A 25,529-nucleotide genomic window follows, 5' to 3' on the forward strand; every position below is an offset into this window, starting at 1 on the left:
ATTCTCATCCCTGTTTTCAAATTCCTGCATGGCCTTGCCCCTCCCGACCTCTGTCATCTCCTCCAACCCCACAACACTCCGAGATATGGGCTCTCCACTAATTCTGGCCTCTTGAGCATCTATGATATTAGTTGCTACACTACTGGCTGCCAGGCTGTAACTTGCCTAGGTTCTAAGTGCTGGAATGCCCACTCTTATCTCTCCACCTAACTTTCCTCCTTTAAGACACTTCTTAAAACTTACCTCAATGACCAAGCTTTTAATCATCTGATCTAATATGTCCTTATTTGGCTGGTGTCATACTTTGTTTTATAATGATGCCGTGATGTTTTACAACATGAAAGGCGCTATATAAAGTTGTTGTACTTGGACCATGAGATCGCTCTACTGCACAAAGGAATGTTACCACTCTTCTATTTCAACCTCATCGTACAATTGGGTGGAAACACTGTCTTCTTGATGCAGAGTTTTTTTTTCAGTTCTGGTATATCCTCCCCTTTTGATTATTCCAATCAAGGTGTACCTTCTTCTTCTCCTCCATGTCTGTCAATCGGTATACATCCCTCCCAATGTTCTTTCAGAATGGCTATTTCCCCCTTCGTAGCTCCTCTGGAAGATTACCGTGTCGTACATTTCTGTGACTAACTCTGGAGTATATGTTTACATGCTGTAAAATTAATGAAACGTGGATTTTTCTGAGCGCACAATTTCTTTAAACAGCGTTAACAGTCCACAATATCCGTCAGGCCTGCGCCACATCAAAGTGACGGCCCGCGGAGTGGCGATGGGCACGTGAAGGGGTGACGGCTCGCGGAGTGGCGGTTGGCGCGGGCGCGTGAAGGGGTGACGGCTCGCGGAGTGGCGGTTGGCGCGGGCGCGTGAAGGGGTGACGGCTCGCGGAGTGGCGGTTGGCCGGCCTATAATTAATGTTTTGAGTTTCCAAGCGACGGACAGCTGCAGTAATGAAGTCGACCCCTTGAATTAATTTACCAGTAAGTCTCGTCTTATTTCTTCTAAATGTTATTGTTTTGTTTCTTATTCCGAGATTAGTGAAGAGTTAACGGTTTACTGCTTCCTAGAACTCAGTATATTGCGACAGATTGACTAAAATTTGTTTTTTCCAACGTTTATGTGTTTGGCTTTTAATGGCATGCAAGCAACCCTAAGACGAACGTGGACTATTTTATTATGGGGAGGATGAAGGAGGGAGGTGTTACTTTTGGTCTAACTTGATAGTGTACATCTGGCCTTCGGTGAATAGTGTCAGACACTGCAGTAGGAATTGGCCAGAATACTTTTTACTTAGCAGCATTTGGCAATTTCACTGGTTTTTGAAAAATGTCATCGGACCACATTGCCAATTGGGATCAGCTGATGTGAATCGAAGGCATGTATACTTAGTAAACACAATCTATGTGACGTGCAACGATTGCCCAGCATTATTCTTGCACCATCATGTCAGATATGTTGACGAAGGAACTTAAATACAGGATTTTGGGCAGGTGTAGACTGATTAAACAACAACTTGCATTTGTACAGCATTTCATGCAGGAAGATGTCTCAGAACTTTATAGTAAATGAGGAAGAGGTAGAGGTGACTCAGAGAATGGAGAGGCTAGGATAATGATTTACAGGACATGTTAAAAGAAGAGAGTTTTGAAGATACAGTATTTTTGAAAATGGGAGAGAGTTCGCAAGAAAATAGATTATTTCAGAGGATTAGGAATGTATTTGCTGAATAAGGGGGGATTGCTTTTTATGGTGTGGAAGGAGTGAGGGGTGTTAGAGTAGCAGAGAATATGACCAGGGATGTAAGGGAGGACAAGATCATTAAGATGGAAAAGGTCATGGAGAGATTTGAATACAAGGATAAAATGTTTAGATGGACACACCAGGGCGCAGTGGAGATTGGAAAGGACAGGAGTGATGGAAGTATGGAATTTATTGTGGATGAGAACATTCAATGATTGGTAGCCCATTCTGTTCAGGAATCCGTCTGACTTGTCGGTGCCTTGGTGGCTACATGATTCTGTGTGCAATGGATGACACCCTGGACCTGCGGGAATCTATTGATGGCAGCAAAACCCAAGCCCTCTGTGCCTGCGCTGGCCCATCTGTATCACAGTCCTCCTGAATATGGCATTCATGACCTGCCCCATGGCTTGAATAGCTGCCAATTGCGAGATGCCACCTCGGTCTGCAGCTGATCCCTGGAACAAACCGGTTGCATAGACATTTAGGGCGACGGTAACCTTGATGACTGCAGGTAAGGGAATGCCATGGGAGTCGCGAGGCCTAAGTTTATTGTGGATCAGAGCACAAATGTCTACGATCATCTGCCTGGATAGTCATAGCCTTCGACAGCACTGCCACTCTGTCATTTGTAGGTAGCTGACTCTTGAGTGGTACACCTGATGTGCTAGGTAGCATCTTCTTCCCCTTACAGCCAATCCCCCACCTCTTACGCCTCTGGCCTCTTCCTGTCCACGAGGATGCATTTGCTGAAGCTCATCCTGGTTGCTTTGTCCAATGTCAGAGTAGCCTGTTCCCTCAAGCTTTGACCTCCCTCAGCTTGTGTAAGTTTTCTCAGCAGGGTCTTCCCCACCAACCCCAGCTGCCCAAGTGAAGCCGGTGGCCTCACATCCCTCTCCAGATTCCTGCCACTTGTCACTGACAAATGCAAGTCTTTCAGATCCTTCACTGGCTACTCTGACGCTTTTGGAGCAGCTGGGCTTTATTTTGGGCTTCTGCAGTATGTTCAACAGCCCTTCCAATAGCCCTCATGGCACTCCGCATTGTTCACAACTTCTACATTCTGCCATGTTCCAGACATGGCACTTTCCTTGTAACTTTCTATTGAAACTTACAAACTGCGCCTGACAAGCCTTTCAATGAGCTCAACAGGCAATTAATTGGAAACATTCACACTTCCTGTTCCCTCTCTCCCGGTGTCCCTTTAAAAATTGCTTCACGCATGAGGCGACTGGGAACCAGTGCCGACTTCCAAGAACGCGATCTTCAAATTACAGGGGCACTTACTCCTGCTCCCACTGGGCTTTCAAAATCCAGCCCCCAGTAACTGCTGCACATCCTGCCAAAGGCTATGCAATGGCTCCAGATGGTGATGCCCTGTCAGCATAATTCGTTATAATGGGCCTCCTGAGATCTGAGTCACCAGGGTCCTGAACAAAGAGTGGACAGCTCCTGAGCCTGCACTTAGCACCATCGACTTCCACTACTGCCTCCTCTTGCTGTCATGTGCTCTATGCATCACCCAGTACCAAGAACTTACTTGAACTGCAAGACTCTTTTCAGGATATTACCAGAATAGCCAGTAGGCGCTGCACAACTCCAAGTGCCGTGTCTTTGCTGCCATGGTTAAAAGAACAAATGAGTCATTTTTTTTTTTTCTTTATTCTTGGGATTTGGGCAGTGCTGGGTAGGCCATCCCTAATTGCTCTTTTGAAACTAAGTGGCTAAAAGATATTAGTGAACCAGATGGGTTTTTACAACAATCAATAATGGTTTCATGATCACCATAGACTAGCTTTTTAATTACAGATTTTTTTTTATTAATTCAAATTTCACCAACTGCCGTCATAGGATTCGAACCCATGTCCCCAAAGCAATATCCTGGACTCCTGGATTACTAGTCCAGTGACATTACTGCTATGCCAATGCCTTCCCACTAATTTCCTATTAAATGTTTCATTGAACATGATAAACAATACACAGGAATAATTCCAGTGCTCTAAAGAAAAGCAGATGCAGCAAGAGCAAGAGGTCACACCATTTTTGTAGGGTTGCAGGAATCACTCAGGTGCAAGACTTCACTCATGTGACCAAATGTGGTCCTTCAGAAAATTCACTGATGTATATAAACTGGGAAGAATTTATTTCTATTAATGTATCTATATTCCAATGAGAAAGAAAGACACGAGAAGGATGCACCATCGGTGGCTAACTAAGGAAATTAAAGATAGTATTAAATTGAAAGAAAAAGCATACAATTCTGTGAAGATTAGTGGTAGAAGATTGGACAGATTTTAAAAACCAGCAAAGAATGACAAACGGAGAAATTAGAGTATGAGAGAACGCTAGCTAGAAATATAAAAAGGATACTAAGAGCATTTAAAGTAGCTAGAAGCACTGTACAAAGAATAGCCAGGCGCTGTGCAAATGACAACTGGCAACACCTATGCAGTCGTATTCAGCTGGCCACCGACACCAGAAACATCAGAGGAATGTATGATGAAATTAACAGAGCTTTTGGGCCAACCATCAAGAAGATCGCCCCCCCCCCACCCTTTCAAGTCTAAATCAGGGGAAACCATCACTGACCAACGCAAGCAAATGGACCGCTGGGTGGAACACTACTTAGAACTATTCTCCAGGGAAAATGTTGTCACTGATACCGCCCTCAATGCAGCCCAGTCTCTGCCAGTCATGGATGAACAGCCAACAAAATCGAAATTCAGTGATGCCATTGATTCTCTAGCCAGTGGAAAAGCCCCTGGAAAGGACAGCATTACCCCTGAAATAATCAAGAGTGCCAAGCCTGCTATGCTTTCAGCACTCCATGAACTGCTTTGCCTGTGCTGGGATGAGGGTGCAGTACCACAGGACATGCGCGATGCCAATATCATCCTCTATAAGAACGAGGGTGACCACAGGGACTGCAACAACTACCGTGGAATCTCCTTGCTCAGCATAGTGGGGAGAGTCTTCGCTCGAGTCGTTTTAAACAGACTCCAGAAGCTGGCTGAGCATGTCTACCCTGAGGCACAGTGCGACTTACGAGCAGAGAGATCCACCATTGGCATGCTGTTCTCCCTTCGCCAGCTACAGGAGAAATGCTGCGAACAACAGATGCCCCGCTACGTTGCTTTCATAGATCTCACCAAAGCCTTTGACCTCGTCAGCAGACGTGGTCTCTTCAGACTACTAGCAAAGATCGGATGTCCACCAAAGCTACTAAGTATCATCACCTCATTCCATGACAATATGAAAGGCACAATTCAGCACAGGCCTTCCCACCCCAAACCTAATTTTGGCAAAAGCAAGAAGGTAGTGGGGTTTCCCCACCCCCACCAGTATCCCACCCGATTTTATGCTCTCCCCGCCTCCAAACCCACGACAAGGGAGAGCATAAGATTCCCCCCAAAGGGGTCCCCCATTTAAGATGGAGATGAGGAGAAATTGTTTCTTTCAAAAGGTCGTTCGTCTGTGGAATTCTCTTCCCCAGAGAGCAGTAGAAGTTGGGTCATTGAATATGTTCAAGGCTGAGTTAGATTCTTGATAGACAAGAGAGTCGAGTGCTATGGGGGACAGACAGGAAAGTGGAGTTGAGGCCACTTCCAGATCAGCCGTGATCTTATCAAATGGTAGAGCAGGCTCAAGGGGCTGAATGGCCTACTCCTGCTCTTAATTCGTATGTTCGTACAGTTTGTTTGCAATCGCTGCCATCTAATATTGCAAATCAATGCAAGATATCCTGGCTCCTTTAGTTTCAGACACTCTGTAGTTCCACCTTAATTTGAGGTATAGATGGCACTGAAGGGATAAGAACAAAGAAAATTACAGCACAGGATATGCTGGGTCATGAGGTTACAAATTGTGGTTGAGTACAATTCTGCTGCTGTTGATGGTCCACAGCACCTCATGGATGCCCAAGTTTGTATTGCTAGATCTGTTTGAAATTGATCCCATTTAGCACAGTGGGTAGTGCCACACATTAAGATGGAGGGTATCTTCAACGTGAGGAAGGGACTTTGTCTCCTTGTCTCCACAAGGTCTGTGCGGTGGTCACTCTTACCAATACTATCATGGACAGATGCATCTGCTGCAGGCAGATTGGTGAGGATGAGGTCAAGTATGTTTTTCCCTGTTGTTGGTTCCCTCACCACCTGCCACAGACCCAGTCTAAAGAACAAAGAACAAAGAAAATTACAGCACAGGAACAGGCTCTTCGGCCCTCCAAGCCTGCGCCGATCCAGATCCTCTATCTAAACATGTCGCCTATTTTCTAAGGATCTGTATCTCTTTGCTTCCTGCCCATTCATGTATCTGTCTAGATACATCTTAAAAGACGCTATCGTGCCCGCGTCTACCACCTCCGCTGGCAACGGGTTCCAGGCACCCACCACCCTCTGCGTAAAGAACTTTCCACGCATATCCCCCTTAAACATTTCCCCTCTCACTTTTAACTCGTGACCCCGAGTAATTGAATCCCCCACTCTGGGAAAAAGCTTCTTGCTATCCACCCTGTCTATACCTGTCATGATTTTGTACTCCTCAATCAGGTCCCCCCTCAACCTCCGTCTTTCTAATGAAAATAATCCTAATCTGCTCAACCTCTCTTCATAGCTAGCGCCCTCCATACCAGGCAACATCCTGGTGAACCTCCTCTGCACCCTCTCCAAAGCATCTACATCCTTTTGGTAATGTGGCGACCAGAACTGCACGCAGTATTCCAAATGTGGCCGAACCAAAGTCTTATACAACTGTAACATGACCTGCCAACCCTTGTACACAATACCCCGTCCGATGAAGGAAAGCATGCCATATGCCTTCTTGACCACTCTATTGACCTGCGTTGCCACCTTCAGGGAACAATGGACCTGAACACCCAAATCTCTCTGTACATCAATTTTCCCCAGGACTTTTCCATTTACTGTATAATTCACTCTTGAATTGGATCTTCCAAAATGCATCACCTCGCATTTGCCCTGATTGAACTCCATCTGCCATTTCTCTGCCCAACTCTCCAGTCTATCTATATTCTGCTGTATTCTCTGACAGTCCCCTTCACTATCTGCTACTCCACCAATCTTAGTGTAGTCTGCAAACTTGCTAATCAGACCACTTATACTTTCCTCCAAATCATTTATGTATATCACAAACAGTGGTCCCAGCACGGATCCCTGTGGAACACCACTGGTCACACGTCTCCATTTTGAGAAACTCCCTTCCACTGCTACTCTCTGTTTCCTGTTGCCCAGCCAGTTCTTTATCCATCTAGCTAGTACACCCTGGACCCCATGCAACTTCACTTTCTCCATCAGCCTACCACGGGGAACCTTATCAAACGCCTTACTGAAGTCCATGTATATGATATCTACAGCCCTTCCCTCATCAATCAACTTTGTCACTTCCTCAAAGAATTCTATTAAGTTGGTAAGACATGACCTTCCCTGCACAAAACCATGTTGCCCATCACTGATAAGCCCATTTTCTTCCAAATGGGAATAGATCCTATCCCTCAGTATCTTCTCCAGCAGCTTCCCTACCACGGACGTCAGGCTCACCGGTCTATAATTACCTGGATTTTCCCTGCTACCCTTCTTAAATAAGGGGACAACATTAGCAATTCTCCAGTCCTCCGGGACCTCACCCGTGTTTAAGGATGCTGCAAAGATATCTGTTAAGGCCCCAGCTATTTCCTCTCTCGCTTCCCTCAGTAACCTGGGATAGATCCCATCCGGACCTGGGGACTTGTCCACCTTAATGCCTTTTAGAATACCCAACACTTCCTCCCTCCTTATGCCGACTTGACCTAGAGTAATCAAACATCTGTCCCTAACCTCAACATCCGTCATGTCCCTCTCCTCGGTGAATACCGATGCAAAGTACTCGTTTAGAATCTCACCCATTTTCTCTGACTCCACGCATAACTTTCCTCCTTTGTCCTTGAGTGGGCCAATCCTTTCTCTAGTTACCCTCTTGCTCCTTATATATGAATAAAAGGCTTTGGGATTTTCCTTAACCCTGTTTGCTAAAGCTATTTCATGACCCCTTTTAGCCCTCTTAATTCCTCGTTGCTAGGAGAGCCAAGGATAGCCATTGGAGCCACAACTTGATTAAATTCATTCTGCCATACTGAGAAAATGCTTTTTAACATCTGTCATCTTCAGTGTTGAATTCATTTAAAAAGTATATTTAACAATGAACTTTAAGAAATGTTTGAGCTTTTTTGGGCATTACACGATTTGCTTCAATGGCTTTAGCTGTGCTTTACTTAAAGTGATGCATCCTATCATTTTCCCTTTAAATTGTTTGTGGAATCTTCAGTTTGCTGCTGCCCCACTTTCGGATCAGACAATTCTGCATTCAGATGACAAACTCTTAAAAAACTTGCAGCCGTAGCACCTTGGAAAATAGAACTCTTGAGCTTAATGGAGGGAATATCAGCAGAGTAAATTCTCTGGAATTTTCACATTATGCAAGAATTTAGCAAACTGACTTTCTGAAAAGTTTGACTATGTAAAGCAACAAATAGCAAAGCAATTTCCATTTGAAGCAATAAAATGGACTGTAATTATGAGCTGTTAATCATTTCCTTGCAAGGCTAGATGGAAACAGTATATGGTACAATCCAGATGGCCTCCAGCTGCTATTTACTTTATTAGTGGATCCATTCATGACAGCATCCTGGTGAAGAGCTGGTAGGGATTGGTATAATAAGTTCCAGCCTCAGCTTACCATAAAGAAATACTGGGGCTGGAATTTAATACTTGCCGGACGGGAGCCGTTCACTGACTGAAAAAGTCAGTGGCGATCCCGCCTCCACCAGGGCTGGGGATCCAGACTGAATTTTACTGTCCCCATGCCCTTATTTGGAATTCATCTGGGCCAGATCCCTTACAACTCACTGAAGTTAACTGGAGGAGGGCTAAGTATTTTTAAGCTTGATCGAAGCTTATCCTTTTCCATAACTATTCTAAACATATTATGATCACAGCACCCCAAATACTCTCCCAATGAACATGTTCCACTTGCCCCACGTCATTTCCCAGAAATACATCCAGCACTGCTTTCTTTCTCGTTTGGGTGGAAACATTCTGGGAGAGAGTTTGTCTCATTCAAAATTGGGCCCAGTGCAGTTCGGGGAAGTGCTCATATATATTTCAGAAACTCCTTCCCCCTCTTTTTCCTTTATATTGTTACTATCCCAGTCTATATTAGGATAATTGAAGTCCCCCATTATCACTATCCTGTAGTTCTTGCATCTTTCTGCAATTTGCCTGCAAATTTCCTCCTGTACCTCTTTCCCACTATTTGGTGGCCTACAGCATATATCCAGTAGTGTAATGGCTCATCTCTTGCTCTTTAATTATAATCAAATAGACTGTTTGGCCCCTCAACCTACATAATCACTCTCCAGTGCTGCCATATTTCCTTTGATCAATATTGGCACTGTACCCTGCTCCTTTTTTTCCTGAATACTTTGTAGCCAGGACTACTAAGTTCCCAATCCTCCCCTTTAAGCCAGATCCCTGTTGTTGCCACGATATTGCAGTCCCATGGGGTCACTTGTGGCTGAAGCTCATCAACCTTATTTACCACATTGTGTACTTACATACATGAGATCTCTGATGTGGGCCCACTTGGTCTCAGCATCCCCTGTGGGAGTGTTTTGAAGGGCTGTTACAAGTGAATTTAGAAATTTTTGTAACAGCTGTGGGTGAGAAATTCTGCTCGTGTTGATGCGCGGGTGGCCCTTCTGCTTGGAATGATGCAACTTCTTTGGTCTGAGTCTAACCTTGCTGCACACCAGGGAGTGGTCGGTGTCGCAGTCCGCACTGTGGAAGCTGCGTGTGATTTGAACACTGTTTAAGGCGGCTCGCCTTGTGACAATGAGGTCTAGCTGGTGCCAACGACGTGATCTTGGGTGCCTCCATGAAACCTGGTGACAGGGTTTAGTGTGAAAGAACGAGTTGGTGATGCAGAGGTTATGATAGGTACACAACTCAAGCAGTCTCTGCCCGTTCTCATTCATCCTTCCAACGCCATAGCGCCCAAGGCAGGAGGGCCATGAGTCATGGTCGGCCCCAACCCTGGCATTAAAGTCCCCCAGCAGGAATAGGTGTTCGGTGTTGGGGATGCTGCTAATGATGTTATGGAGTTGTTCATAGAACTGGTCTTTAGCTTCAGGTGCGGAACAGAGTGTTGGAGCATAGATGCTGAGTAGGTGTACTGGACCAGAGGTGGTGAGCAGTCGGATGGACAGTATGCGTTCCGAGCCATTTGAGGGAGGCTCTATCATGCTGAGCAAGGAGTTTCTGATGGCGAAGCCCACTCCATGCTGTCTTGGTTCTTCAGGATCCCTGCCCTGCCAGAAGAAGGTGTAGTCTTGCTCTGCTAGAGAGCCACTCGCGGGGAGGCGAGTCTCCTGAAGTGCTGCAATGTCCACATTGAGTCTACTGAGCTCGTTGTTAATGATGGCGGTCTTCCGAGAATCGTTGATTTGTGTAAGGTCTTCCGACAGGCCAGGACACATAGTTTTGACGTTCCAGCTTGCAAAGCGAAGGGCTGGTACCTTCTTTCCTTTTTTCATGTTGTTTGGTGCGGTGTATCAGTCCACCTTTCGGGCAATGACCCTGAGCTCCAAGCACCCATTGAAGCAGGCAGACTGTGGCGGGACAGAACCTTATTGACCGGGGGCTGCCCGGTTTGAGGCAGGCGGTAGCTGTCCAGTGAGGTGCAATGACCTCTCCCACCGACAAAGGCAACCCGTGGCGCCCAGTTTCTACGCCAATTTATCTGGACTTATAACCCGTAACTGCTGCCTTCCGTGTTGTTTCAGTCGCTGTGAGGCAACTATGGAGTGACCTCTCCATGGCGCATGCCTGGGCAAATTTATGGAGGTTGAGAGTTGCCCAGTCGTCAAAACCCCCCTCTCGGCCTTTCTGGTGGGGTCCAAAGGAGTGCAGGACACGACGTTTGGCACCAGTATGGCTGCAGGAACTGCCGGAAACATGCCAAAGGTGACACATGACCGCCTACGGGGTTCCGCTCCGGATTTTCTGTTAGGGTTTACTCCCTTAGCCTTGGTCTCTCCCGAGACGCCCACAAGGCAGTGGGGTTGTTGGGGCCCCTACACAGGTGTAGGATGGTGCCGGTGGGAGGAGGGGATGCAAGGGGGAGGGGTAGAGGGAGGGGGTGGGGGGGGGGTGCAGGGGAAGGGGGTGCGGGGTGAAGATGGTGCGAGGGGGGGCGGGCTGGGACGGGGTTGTGAGGGGGTGAGCTGAGAGGGTGGAGCAGGGAAGGGGACGGGGGTGGGGGGGGGTGGAAGGGGGGTAAAGGGGGGGGGGGAGGGGGGGTGGAATCTGGTGCAGGTAATAAGCCATTTCCTCAGTGCCCACCATCGACGTCCGGAAAGCTCATCCACGTCCTTCGGGAGGTGAAGCATCATTTGGCAGACTTAGAGGTGATTACATTTGCTAAGGGTTTTTTTTTTGCAGTGGTTTAAATAAAGGCATGCAGCATTGCCGACAGTGCGCTGCAGATGCTCTCCGAGCCATCTCCCGCGGGCGCTTTGAAGTTGCGGCCGGGGGGGCCGTTCGTGGATGTTTTGGGTGTTCGGGCCACCTTTTCACAGGACTTCTCTCGGGTCCCGCAGCTCCTTCTTCACCTCAATGGACTTACCGCATGCCGTGGCTGCAGACACTCTGGACTGTGAAGACAGCAGGATCGGAGATTAAAGTATCGGCAGCTGTTCTCGTCAGTTTCATCCGGATCAATTTCATTGAGAAAACAAAGAGCAGGTGTGGCTGGGGGAGGGCAGTGGGCCCAGGTAACATACACTAAACTAACTGTTAACTTTTAGATAGGGCTAAAATGAACTGATTTAAAGAGCCAGGGGAATTTAAACAGTTTAAGAGGGCAGATTGGGGGAGAAAACGTTAGGGATGGGAGCAGATGGCCATGGATAGAGTTGAACAGCAAGGGAGCTTCCTAGGGAGCTTCCAGCCCAGGAGCCATCTTGAAAGCCATCTATGAGTCAGCTTTGACCACCTACGGCAAAAGTGCGAAGAGAAATGCAGACTGGTTTCAATCTCATAATGAAGAGCTGGAACCTGTCATAGCCGCTAAGCGCATTGCACTTTTGAACTACAAGAAAGCCCCCAGCGATTTAACATCCGCAGCACTTAAAGCAGCCAGAAGTACTGCACAAAGAACAGCTAGGCGTTGCGCAAACGACTACTGGCAACACCTATGCAGTCATATTCAGCTGGCCTCAGACACCGGAAACATCAGAGGAATGTATGATGGCATGAAGAGAGCTCTTGGGCCAACCATCAAGAAGATCACCCCCCTCAAATCTAAATCGGGGGACATAATCACTGACCAACGCAAACAGATGGACCGCTGGGTTGAGCACTACCTAGAACTGTACTCCAGGGAGAATGCTGTCACTGAGACTGCCCTCAATGCAGCCCAGCCTCTACCAGTCATGGATGAGCTGGACATACAGCCAACCAAATCGGAACTCAGTGATGCCATTGATTCCCTAGCCAGCGGAAAAGCCCCTGGGAAGGACAGCATTACCCCTGAAATAATCAAGAGTGCCAAGCCTGCTATACTCTCAGCACTACATGAACTGCTATGCCTGTGCTGGGACGAGGGAGCAGTACCACAGGACATGCGCGATGCCAACATCATCACCCTCTATAAAAACAAAGGTGACCGCGGTGACTGCAACAACTACCGTGGAATCTCCCTGCTCAGCATAGTGGGGAAAGTCTTTGCTCGAGTCGCTCTGAACAGGCTCCAGAAGCTGGCCGAGCGCGTCTACCCTGAGGCACAGTGTGGCTTTCGTGCAGAGAGATCGACTATTGACATGCTGTTCTCCCTTCGTCAGATACAGGAGAAATGCCGTGAACAACAGATGCCCCTCTACATTGCTTTCATTGATCTCACCAAAGCCTTTGACCTCGTCAGCAGACGTGGTCTCTTCAGACTACTAGAAAAGATCGGATGTCCACCAAAGCTACTAAGTATCATCACCTCATTCCATGACAATATGAAAGGCACAATTCAACATGGTGGCTCCTCATCAGAGCCCTTTCCTATCCTGAGTGGTGTGAAACAGGGCTGTGTTCTCGCACCCACACTTTTTGGGATTTTCTTCTCCCTGCTGCTTTCACATGCATTCAAATCCTCTGAAGAAGGAATTTTCCTCCACACAAGATCAGGGGGCAGGTTGTTCAACCTTGCCCGTCTAAGAGCGAAGTCCAAAGTACGGAAAGTCCTCATCAGAGAACTCCTCTTTGCTGACGATGCTGCTTTAACATCTCACACTGAAGAATGCCTGCAGAGTCTCATCGACAGGTTTGCGTCTGCCTGCAATGAATTTGGCCTAACCATCAGCCTCAAGAAAACGAACATCATGGGGCAGGATGTCAGAAATGCTCCATCCATCAATATTGGCGACCACGCTCTGGAAGTGGTTCAAGAGTTCACCTACCTAGGCTCAACTATCACCAGTAACCTGTCTCTAGATGCAGAAATCAACAAGCGCATGGGTAAGGCTTCCACTGCTATGTTCAGACTGGCCAAGAGAGTGTGGGAAAATGGCGCACTGACACGGAACACAAAAGTCCGAGTGTATCAGGCCTGTGTCCTCAGTACCTTGCTCTACGGCAGCGAGGCCTGGACAACGTATGCCAGCCAAGAGCGACGTCTCAATTCATTCCATCTTCGCTGCCTTCGGAGAATACTTGGCATCAGGTGGCAGGACTATATCTCCAACACAGAAGTCCTTGAAGCGGCCAACATCCCCAGCTTATACACACTGAGTCAGCGGCGCTTGAGATGGCTTGGCCATGTGAGCCGCATGGAAGATGGCAGGATCCCCAAAGACACATTGTACAGCGAGCTCGCCACTGGTATCAGACCCACCGGCCGTCCATGTCTCCGTTATAAAGACGTCTGCAAACGCGACATGAAATCGTGTGACATTGATCACAAGTCGTGGGAGTCAGTTGCCAGCATTCGCCAGAGCTGGCGGGCAGCCATAAAGACAGGGCTAAATTGTGGCGAGTCGAAGAGACTTAGTAGTTGGCAGGAAAAAAGACAGAGGCGCAAGGGGAGAGCCATCTGTGCAACAGCCCCAACAAACAAATTTCTCTGCAGCACCTGTGGAAGAGCCTGTCACTCCAGAATTGGCCTTTATAGCCACTCCAGGCGCTGCTTCACAAACCACTGACCACCTCCAGGCGCGTATCCATTGTCTCTCGAGATAAGGAGGCCCAAAAGAATACATGAGATCCAAACCCATCTTAGACTGCTTTGCATTTGCCCCATTTTATTTCTCCTATTTCTGAACTATACTTTAGTCTTGTGCTTTTTTGCCTCTCTCAGTCCTCCCTGCATCTTGTTTATGCTCTTTTTAATGTTTCATCCTGGTGCTCATCCCCTACCAAAGAACATAAATAGCAGCAGGAGTAGGGTATTCTGCCCCTCAAGCCGGCTCCGCCATTCAATAAGATCATGGCTAATTTGTCCCAGACCTCAGCTCCTCATAGCCCTCAACTTCCTGACATTCCAAAAATCTATCTACCTCCTCTTTAAATACTTTTAGTGATCTAGCCTCCACAACTCTCTGGGGCAGATAATTCCAGACATTCACTACCTTCAGAAGAAATTCCTTTGCATCTCAGTTTTAAATGAGTGTCCCCTTATTCTGTAACTATGTCTCCTAGTTCGAGATTCCCCCACTAGTCGAAACATCTTCTCAAATTCTACCCTGTCAAGCCCCCTCAGAATCTTGTACGTTTCAATAAGATCACCCCTCATTCTTCTAAACTCTGATGAATAAAGGCCTAACCTGTTTAGCCGTTCTTGATAAGTCAACCCCTTCATCCCAGGAATCAGTCTAGTGAATCTCTTTTGAATCACCTCCAATGCCAGTATATTCTCTTTCTTAAATACAGGGACCAAAACTGTACACAGTACTCCAGGTGCGGCCTCACCAACACCCTGGACAGTTGTAATAAGACTTCCCTATTTCTAAACTTCAACCCCCTCGCAATAAAGGCCTTCTTAATTACTTGCTGCACCTGCATGCTACCTTTTTGTGTTTCATGTACAAAAACATCCAGTTCCCTCTGCTGCACTTTTTGGAGTCTCTCCATTTAAATAGTCTGCCTTTTGATTCTTCCCACCAAAGTGCATGGCCTTCACATTTTCCTACATTAAACTCCATCTGCCAAGTTTTTGCCCACTCATTCAACCTACCTATATCCCCTTGCAGAGTCCTTATGTCCTCATCACAACATGCCATCCCACATTTTTGTATCTTCAGCAAATTTGAATATGTTACACTCTGCCTGCTCCTCCAAGGCATTAATATAGATCGTAAATAATGGAGGCCCTAGGACTGATCCTTGTGGCACTCCACTAGTTACGTCATTCCAACCTGAAAAAGACCTATTAATCCCGACACTCTGTCTTCTGTGAGTTAACCAATCCTCAATCCATGCTAATACATTACCCCCAATACTGCAAGCTCCTATCTTGGGCAATAATCTTTTATGTGGCACCTTATCAAATGCCTTCTGGAAATCCAAATACACTACATTTACCGGTTCCCCTTTATCAACTCTGCTTGTTATATCCTCAAAGAACTCTAGCAAATTTGTCAAACATGATTTCCCTTTCACAAAACCATGTTGACTCTGTTTGATTACTCTGTTCAGCTTTTCTAAATGTCCTGCTATTTCTTCCTTAATGATGGACTCTAGCATTTTCCCAATCACCGATGTTAGGCTGACTGGCTTATAGTTTCCTGCTTTTTGTCTCTCTCTTCTTGAACAGGGGCGTCACATTAGTGATTTTCCAATCCGCTGGGACCCTTGCGGAATCCAGTGAGTTCTGGAATATTTTGACCAATGCCTTCACTATCCCTGCAGCCACTTCCTTTAAAACCCTTGGATGTAGGCCATAGGTCCTGGCAACTTGTCTGCCTTTAGTCCCATTAGTTTGTCAAATACTATTTCCTTCGTAATAGAGACTGTTACAGGATCTTTCCTCCCATTAGCACCTTGCTTATCTGATATCTGTGGGATGTTTTGGGTGAAGACCGATGCAAAATATTGGTTTAAATTATCTGCCATTTCCCTGTTCCCCGTTATCAATTCTCCAGTTGCATCCTCCGAGGGTCCCGTGCTCACTTTGGCTACTCTCTTTTTGTATACCCGTAGAAGCTCTTGCTGTTTGTTTTTGTTTCTCTTGCCAATTTACTTTCATAATAAATTTTCTCCCTCTTTATTAGCTTTTTAGTCATCCGCTGCTGGTTCCTAAACAATTTCCAATCCTCTGGCCTACCACTAGTTTTCGCTGCTTTGTATACCTTAGTTTTTGAATGGATACTCTCCTTGACCGTCTTTGTTCATCCTTCTCAGAGTCCTTTTTGATCGGGATAAATTTTTGCTGAGCATTATGAAATATCTGCTTAAATGTCTGTCACTGCTCATCCACTGACCTTCCCCTTAGTCTATTTTCCCAGCCCACTTTAGACAACTTTTTCTTCATACCTCTGTAAATGTCCTTGTTTAAGTTGAGGACACTGGTTTGAGAATTGCACGCCCTCAAACTGAATTTGAAATTCTACCATGTTGCGATCGCTACCCCCTAGAGGATCCTTAACTACTGATATCTCTTATTAATCCTACTCATTACACATTACTAAATCTAAAATAGCCTGTTCCCAGGTAGGTTCAGCAACGTATTGCTCTAAGTAACAATCTCTGATGCACTCTACAAATTTGTCTTCCATGTTACCTCTGCCAATCTGATTTGTCCAGTCAATATGCAGATTAAAATCACCCATGACTATTGTCGCGCCTTCTTACACGCCTCCATTGTCTTGAGATTGGTTTAAATTATCTGCCATTTCCCTGTTCCCCGTTATCAATTCTCCAGTGGTTGTCGGATTGTGGTCTTAACTCCACTTTCCTGCCTACCCCATATAACCCTCGACTCCCTTGTAGATCAAATATCTGTCTAACTCAGCCTTGAATATATTCAATGACCCAGCCTCCATTGCTGTCGGGGGAAGAGAATTCTAAAGATTAACTACCCTGAGAGAAGAAATTCCTCCACATATCCATCTTAAAAGAGAGACCCCTTATTTGGAAACTATGCCCCCTAGTTTTAGATTTCCCCATGAGGGGAAACATCCTCTCAGCATCTACTCTCTCAAGCTCCCTTAGAATCTTCTATGTTTTGTTCCAAGGCTTTTTGTTTTTGTATTTAAAAACTTCGAATTCTGTGTGTTTTAAAAACTGAAAAAGGATTTCAGTCAACATGGAGACACCTGCGAATAGCTGAAATTTTTCAATGTTTTGGAAGGAACTTCAAAATAAAAGCTGAACTCTATGGGTGTTTTGAAAGGAAGCTGAACTTGTACACAAGGACAGGAAAGTAGGCAATTTCAAGGAAACCAGCAAGGGGTTTGACCTCAGAGCTACTCTGAATGACAAGGGAGACTTTATGTCTGGATATGTGACTTGTCTAGTAAGGTTTTGCTTTCACTTTGGACCCTTTAAAAAAAAAAAAGAGTTGGACAAAGAGCAGGCATTTTGAAATTTGATTTTTGACCTGCCTGGATATCAGAGAGGAAGACCCTGAAAATGTGTTACCTCTGTAAAGGAATACAGCATCTCTTGAGAAGAAACCCTGTATTTGAATGGTGGCAGATTCCCCCTGTCTCTGAAGAATCCCTGTATCAAGTGTGGTTCCTGTTGCCGCCTGTGTTTTAAGAAATCCTGAAATTTGAAGAAACCTTCTACTGCTATACTGCTGCTGCAAGACCTAAGCAGACCTGTTGCTACACCACTGATGAAAGACCTATGTGAAGCCTGCTGTAGTTGAATTGCCTTGAACACCAACCCATCACAAACTGTTCATCAACCTCGCCTGCAAAGACTTTGAGTGGCATCCAACTATTTGACTTTGGGCCATCTCATCAAACTGAAGAACTTCCTACCAGAACATGACAAACTAAGTTTTATTATTCCTATGAAATAACTGTAAACCAAAATCCTTTTTCCCCTAGTTAACCGTTTTTTCTTTTAATGTATGTGTGTGCATGAGGGCTAGGGAAATAAGGAGCTTTTCGTTATTAGAATTAGAATTAGAACATTACAGCGCAGTACAGGCCCTTCGGCCCTCGATGTTGCGCCGACCTGTGAAACCATCTGACCTACACTATTCCATTTTCATCCATATGTCTATCCAATGACCACTTAAATGCCCTTAAAGTTGGCGAATCTACTACTGCTGCAGGCAGGGCGTTCCACGCCCTTACTACTCTGAGTAAAGAAACTACCTCTCACATCTGTCCTATATCTATCACCCCTCAACTTGAAGCTATGTCCCCTCGTGTTTGCCATCACCATCCGAGGAAAAAGACGCTCACTAACCCTCTGATTATCTTATATGTCTCTATTAAGTCACCTCTCCTCCTCCTTCTCTCCAACGAAAACAACCTCAAGTCCCTCAGCCTTTCCTCGTAAGACCTATCTAGATTTATCTCATAACTGGTTAAGACTTGTTTTTATAATAAATAGTTAATTTTGTTGATTAAAGAAACCTGGTTGGTGTGCTTTATTCTGGGGATAAATTGAGTATGTAATTGGCTGTTCTTCGGTTGGTGGGAAAATTTATTGATATGCTGTGATCCGTGGGGAAGTGGGCCTGAATTAACAGTGCACTCCTCCCGCCTCAGACGTAATAGTTCCAATAAGATCACCTCTCATTTTTCTGAACTCCAATGGGTAGCCCAGCTTGCTCAACCTCTCTTAAGATAAGCCCTTCATCCCAGGAATCAGTCTAATGAGCCTTCTCTGAACTTCTTCCAATGCAAGTATATCCCTCCTTAGGTAAGCAGAGCAAAACTGTATGCAGTATTTGAGGTGTGGTCTCACCAATGCCCTGTACAGTTGTAGCAAGACTTCCCTACTTATATACTCCAACCCCCTTGCAATAAATGCCAACATTCCATTTGCCTTCCTAATTACTTGCTGTACCTGCATGCTAACATTTTGAGATTCATTTACAAGGAAACCCAAATCCTTCTGTGCCGCAACATTCTTCTGTCTCTCTCCATGTAAATAATCTGCTTTTCTGTTATTCCTATGAAAGTGGACAACCTCACATTTTCACACATTGTACTCCATCTGCCAAATTTTTGCCCACTCACTTTAACCTATCTACAGCTCTTTGCAGACACTTTGGGTCCTCACAACTTGCTTTCCTACCTATCTTTGTATTGTCTGCAAATGTGGCTACAATACATTCAGTCTCTTCATCCAAGTCATTAATATAGATCGTAAATAGTTGAGGCCTCACTAATTCCTGTGGCACTTCGCTAGTTACAGTTTGCCAACCTCAAAATGCCCCATTTGTCCTGACTCAGCCAATCCTCTATCTATGCTAATATGTTACTCCAACACCCTGAGGTGTTATTTTGTGTAGTAACCTTTCATGTGGCACCTTATCAATGCCTTTTGGAAATCCAAATGCACTATATCTACTGGTTCCCCTTTATGCACCCTGCTTTTTGCATTCTCAAAGAACTTTAATAAATTTGTGAAACATGTTTTCCCTTTCATTAAACCATGTTGGCTCTGCCTAATTGCATCATGATTTTCTAAATGTCCTGCTACTACTCCTTTAATAATTGATTCTAGCATTTTCCCAATGACAGATGTTAGGCTAACTGACCTATAGTTTCCTGCATTTTGTCACTTGAATAGAGGTGCTACATTTGCAGTTTTTCAATCTGCTGAGACCTTTCCAGAATCTAGGGAAGTTTGGAAGATTACAGCCAATGCATCGACTCTCTCTGCAGCCACTTCTTTTAAGACCCTAGGATGCAGGCCATCAGGTCCTGGGGACTTGTCAGCCTTTAGTCCCATTAGTTTTCCTAATACTTTTCCTCTAGTGACAATGATTGTTTTAAGTTCCTCCCTCCCTTTTGCCTCATGATTTTCTGCTATTCTTGGGATGCTTTTTGTGTCTTTTACTGTGAAGACACATACAAAATACTTGTTCAAAGTCTCTGCCATTTCCTTGTTTCCCATTAACTTCCCAGTCTCAACCTCTAAGGGACCAATAATTACTTTAGCTACTCTTTTTTCCTTTTTATATATTTGTAGAAGCTTTTACAGTCTGTTTTTATATTTCTTGCTAGTTTACTTGTAAAACTATTTTTTTTTTTTAGTTATCTTTTGCTGGTTTTGAAATGTTCCCAATTTTCTGGCCTACCACTAATCTTTGCAGCATTGTACACCTTTTCTTTCATTGTGATACCATCCATAACTTCCATAGTTAGCCACAGATAGTGCATCCTTCAGAGTCTTTCCTTCTCAGTGGAATATATCTTTGTTGAGAGTTATGAAATATCTCCTGAAATGTCCGCCACTGCTTCTCTGTCTTACCTTTTAACTTATTTTCTCAGTCCACTTTAGCCAACTCTGTCTTCATACCCTTGTAATTGCCTTTAATTTTAATACACTAATTTCAGACTCAAACTGCTCACCCTCAAACTGAATGTGAAATTCATCATGTTGTGATCGCTCTTGCCTTGAGGATCCTTTACTATAAGGTCATTTATTAATCCTGTCCCATTACACATTACCAGGTCTAAAATAGCCTGCTCCCAGGTTGGTTCCAGAAAGTATTGTTCTAAGAAACTGTCCCTAATACACTCTATGAAATCACCCAAGCTACCTTTGCCAATTTGATTAGTCTAATCTATATGAAGATTAAACCCACCTACGATTATTACAGTACCTTTCCTGCAAGCCCCCATGATTTCTTGATTTATATGCTGTCCTAGTGTAGCTACTGTTAAGGGTGCCGATAAACTACTCTCACCAGTGACTTCTTTCATTTTCTATTTCTTATCTCCACCCAAACTGATTCTACGTCTTGATCTTCTGAGCCAAAATAATTTTTCACTACTGTCCTGATTTCATCCTTTATTAACACAGCTACCCCACCTCCTTTTCCTTTCCTTCCATCCTTCCGAAATGTCAAAATACCCTTGAATATTTAGTTCCCAGCCTTGGTCAGCTTGCAACCACATCTCTGTAATGGCTATCATATCATACCCATTTATTTCTAGTTGCGCTGTCAATTCATCCATCTTGTTACAAATGTTGCATGCATTCAGATAAAGAGTCTTTAATTCTGTCTTATCATTTTTCCCTACTCTGACCTTATTTGCTGGTGCACTGTTATGTTTGTATGCTCTGTCCCTTCCTGTCACATTCTGGTCATCATTACCCATATCACGACCCTGCACTATTGCCTTGTTCTTTCTCATTACCTTCCTAAATTTCCCCTCACCCAAACTCTCCTCACCCCACCTCCCTCCACTATTTAGTTTAAAGCCTTCTCTGCAACTGTCGTTATATGATTCGCCAGTACACTGGTTCCAGTGCAGTTCTGGTAAAGGTTGTCCCAACAGTACAGCTCCCTCTTTCCCCAGCACTGGTACCAGTGCTCCATGAATTAAAACACATTTTTCCAACACCAATCTTTGAGCCACATGTTCAACTCTCTGATCTGATTTACCCTATGCCAATTTGCTCATGTCTCAGGTATTAATCCAGAGATTATTACTCTTGTGGTTCTGCTTTTTAATTTGGCCCCTAGCGGCTCATACTCCTTCATCAGAACCTCTTTCTTAGTCCTACATACATCCTTAGTACCCACATGGACCACGACAACTGGATTCTTCACCTTCCACTGCAAGTTTCTTGACAGCCCCAAAGGAGATGTCCATAACCCTGGCACCAGACAGGCAACACAGCCTTCGGGACTCACGCTCTTGACTGCAGAGAACAGTATCTATCCGCCAACTATACTGTCTACTACTACAATAACAACATTTCTTTTTACTTCCCCCACTTGAATGGCTCCCTGCAACGTGGTCAGTTTGCTCATCCTCCCTGCAGTCCCTGCTCTCGTCCACGCAAGTTGCAAGAACCTTGAACCTGTTGGACAAGTGCAAGGGCTGAGGCTCCTCTATTGCTACCTTCTGGATCTCCATGCCTGCCTCATTTGTAGTCACACCCTACTGTCCCTGAGAACAGACCAAATCTGAAGTACCTAGCTTAAGGAGTGTGACTACCCCCGGAACAAAGTGTCCAGGTAACTATCCCCCTCCCTGTTGCATCGCAGTATCTGAATCTCGGACTCCAGCTCATCGACTCTGAGCCGAAGTTCCTCGAGCTGCTGGCACTTACTGCAAATTAGTTTAAAACCTCCCCCACAGTACTAGTTAATCTTCCTGGGAAGACATTGGTCCCAGTTCTGTTGAGGTGCAACTTGTCCATCTTCAACTAGTCCCTCCTGCCTTAGAACTGGTCCAATAGCTCAGTGATCCGAAGCCCTCCTACCTCTACCATTTCTCCAGTTACACGTTAATCTGTTTTCTCCTACTATTCATATACTCATTAGCACATGGCATTAGGAGCAATCCAGAGATTACTACCTTTGAGGTCCTTTATTTTAAAAAACTTCTTTTCTAGCTCCTGAAACTCGACAGGACTTCAACCATTTTCCTTCCTATGTCATTGGTTTCCATATGGACCACAACTTCTGTTCCCCTTCTCTCAAAAGTCTCTGCACCCTTTCAGTAATGTTCATTAAGCTGCGATTGGTGGGGCAACAGACTATGCGAGATTCATATCAGTGGTTGCTGAAATGCCTGTCTATTCCCCTGACTATCAAATTCCCTGTGATCACTGCAGTTCTGTACATTGCTGTGCACTCCTCTGCAGTCATTTGCCCCACAGAAACACAATGTACTTGAGACTGCAGTTCCCCGAGTTGTTGTCACCTTCACTGGTATTCAGTGCTGAACGCTCGTTTGAGTATGCCATGTTCCCGGAGGGTTCCTGCACTGCCTGCCTCTTCCTACCATGCGTATAGCCATCCACTTACTATTCTCCTGAACACACTCTAGCTGTGGGGTGATCACCTCCTGGAAAATGCACTTCAGGAAATTCTCAATCTCCCATGTGCCCTGCAGTGACTCCAGCTGCTCCTCAAGCTCAGAAACCCTGTTCGGTAATACTAGATGGATAAGTCAAATCTCAGATCTGACAAATTCATTTGTAAGGAATAACAATCACTAATTTTTGCCTAAAAAATGGGACTCATTATGATGAATATCACTTGAAAATTAAAACAAAAAACTGCTGAAATTAGGTGAGTAAAACGGTTAGGATCTTGGAGAGATAAGACAGGTTAATGATTCGTGTGGAGAACCTTCGCTCCAACACTCTTCTGAGGAAGGGGCTCCATTTAAAACATTAACCTGTCTTTTTCAGATACTAAATGACCTGCTTTGTTGTTTCAGTATTTTCTGTTTATGTTTTCCAGCACTTAGTTTTCTTTTAATATCCTTACAAATTTTAACGCTTCTGGCTAGAGTAAAATTTGCAATCCACAAGTATCCTAAAATCAGCAGTTCTGCTCTTATTTCATAAGATATTGGCCGGATTAGCTTCAGGCTCCGAAACAGTGTCAGTGGTTTATAGAAATGTCTGGGATCTGGGAATGACTCAATAGCTTTACAAATGACTCTTGAGTTGTATTTGAAACTATGAATCCAGAATTCATAAAAATCAGTTGGCAGCAAAACTATCAGAAAATAAAGATTGCAGTGGGACAGTAAGAAGCTGTTTCCTCAGAATGATTTTTCTTTGACCAACTGTGGACCAAATTTAACAGCAGAGATGAGTTAAAGGCTGCCCTCCTCTTTTCTGATCCCTTCCTGGAGCAGGAAGTCAGGGCGCAGAGTGAGGTATTATTCCGCACAAGTCCAAGATCTCTATTAAGCAGACCTGAACAGCGGTGAAAACGTCAGCGCCACTAATCATCCCCAGCAGCTAGATTCAATGTACAAAGAAATTTCATAACTTCACAAGAGCGTAATATCTTCGTCACTTCACCTTCCTCAAAAGCACCTTTTAATACAACATTGAATCATATTTGAATAACATTGAATGATAGCATCTCTTTCATTTCCCTCTGTCACCACTCAACAATTCCCTCCTCTGAATTACATCCTTCAGTATACAATCAAAGGGCACATTTCAACACCTTTCTTACTCATTCCAAGCTTCCTTTCCTCTTTTCACAGCATGTTCTAACATATTCTTTCTCCGATCTTATGAGGTAGTGGGCATTAACTGGGGTTTCACTTGAGCACATATAAAGAGACACTTATTGAAGCTGTGGTGTGGGTGAGTTAGGATATGTAAGCTTGTAATGTTTAACTCTGAAAATGAATATAAGCCTGGGTAAAGGTTGGCTCCAGAACTATCCTTCACCAGCTGCCTATCCAGAGATGAACACTCAGAACTTGCAAAATTAGAAACTCCTCCCAGCACACTCTCTCCACTTCACATTCCACACACACAGCTTTACATTCATCGTCCGTCCAATCTCTTTCCATTTTGCTTCTCCATTTCTCACCACATGCATTATATGCACAAGCCCTAGATGTTTCCATTCTTTTCAACAGCTACTCACTAACTCTCACCATCTGTTTCTGCAGGAAAATACATTGCATAATGCAATGGGAGAACACCGAGACAAATTGAAGAGTCACCGACATCGCTCTCATCCAAGCAGAGTAAAAACCGGCGATGGTGAAAAGAGTATCTGAAAAGGAGAGCTTAGAGGCTTACCTCAGCAGGGTTTCTGCATATTACTTGTAACCCTTCATTCACCTCAGAAAAATGCTGCAAGTTTCACAACTTCAAACTGCATTCTCACAACTGTCATTTATAAATGTCCAGTTTCTATCTGCCATCTTAAAAACTGTTCCTTTTTCTTTCCTTGTAGATCCTCTTAGCAGTAAGAGGTGATTGTGGAAAACACCCTGGAGGAGGACAGCCAGCCACTCCATCCCTCCCGTGCATCAGCTCAGACATTGGTAGTCCATGTGGGCTAGTGAAGCAGAGGGGTTTGTAAGAGGTAGAAAGCAATACCTCTGAGCAGCTGCAGTTACTGGTCACAAGTGTAGCCCTGGAGAAAGCTTCGGTCTCCCCACTACTTAGGAGGACAGAGATACGAACTTCATAGGCCCAGCCATGAAAGTCAAAAATTTTTATGACGCAAGTGGTTATAAGCGATTTGAAGGTCAACCAGGAGATTCATCACTATGACGGAGTGCAAGGAAAAGTCTGCTTAAAACCGGTGTGGTATCATCTTTCATGGCATTGCCACACTGTAGTTTATCCTGGAGTGTATGGTTGCCTCCAAGGACACTGCAGCCAAGCCCTCACAAAGGGAATACATACGAATTAGGAGCAGGAGTAGGCCACTCGGCCCTTGAGCCTGCTCTGCCATTCAATAAGATCATGGATGATCTGATTGTAACCTCAACTCCACATTCCCGCCTACCCCCAATCACCTTTCTTCCCTCCCCCTTACTTATCAAGAATCTATCTACCTCTGCCTTAAAAATATTAAGACTCTGTTTCCACCGCCATTTGAGGAAGAGCGTTCCAAGGACTCAACCCTGAGGAAAACCGAATCTCCTCATCTGTCTTAAATGGGCAACCCCTTATTTTTAAACAGTGACCCCTAGTTCTAGATTATCCTACAAGAGGAAACATCCTTAAACATGATATCCCTTTCACAAAACCAGGTTGACTCTGCCTGATTACCTTGAATTTTTCTAAGTGCCCTGCTATAACATCTTTACGAATAGCTTC

The 25,529-nt window shown here is 44.8% G+C and overlaps 1 protein-coding gene and 1 long non-coding RNA gene across 13 annotated transcripts in view; one reads left to right on the forward strand and one right to left on the reverse strand.

The window, feature by feature from the left end:
- LOC137346623 (elastin-like) overlaps window positions 1-25,529 on the reverse strand; it is a 508,685-nt gene that overhangs the window by 454,736 nt on the left and 28,420 nt on the right. The window lies entirely within an intron of this gene.
- Window positions 811-24,499, forward strand: LOC137346624 (uncharacterized). The gene is made up of 3 exons (XR_010968738.1): window positions 811-992; window positions 1,989-2,266; window positions 24,365-24,499. It is a non-coding gene; the product is annotated as an uncharacterized lncRNA (long non-coding RNA).

This window comes from Heterodontus francisci, chromosome 30 (genome assembly GCF_036365525.1).
Source record: "Heterodontus francisci isolate sHetFra1 chromosome 30, sHetFra1.hap1, whole genome shotgun sequence".
In the NCBI taxonomy this organism is placed as follows: domain Eukaryota; kingdom Metazoa; phylum Chordata; class Chondrichthyes; order Heterodontiformes; family Heterodontidae; genus Heterodontus; species Heterodontus francisci.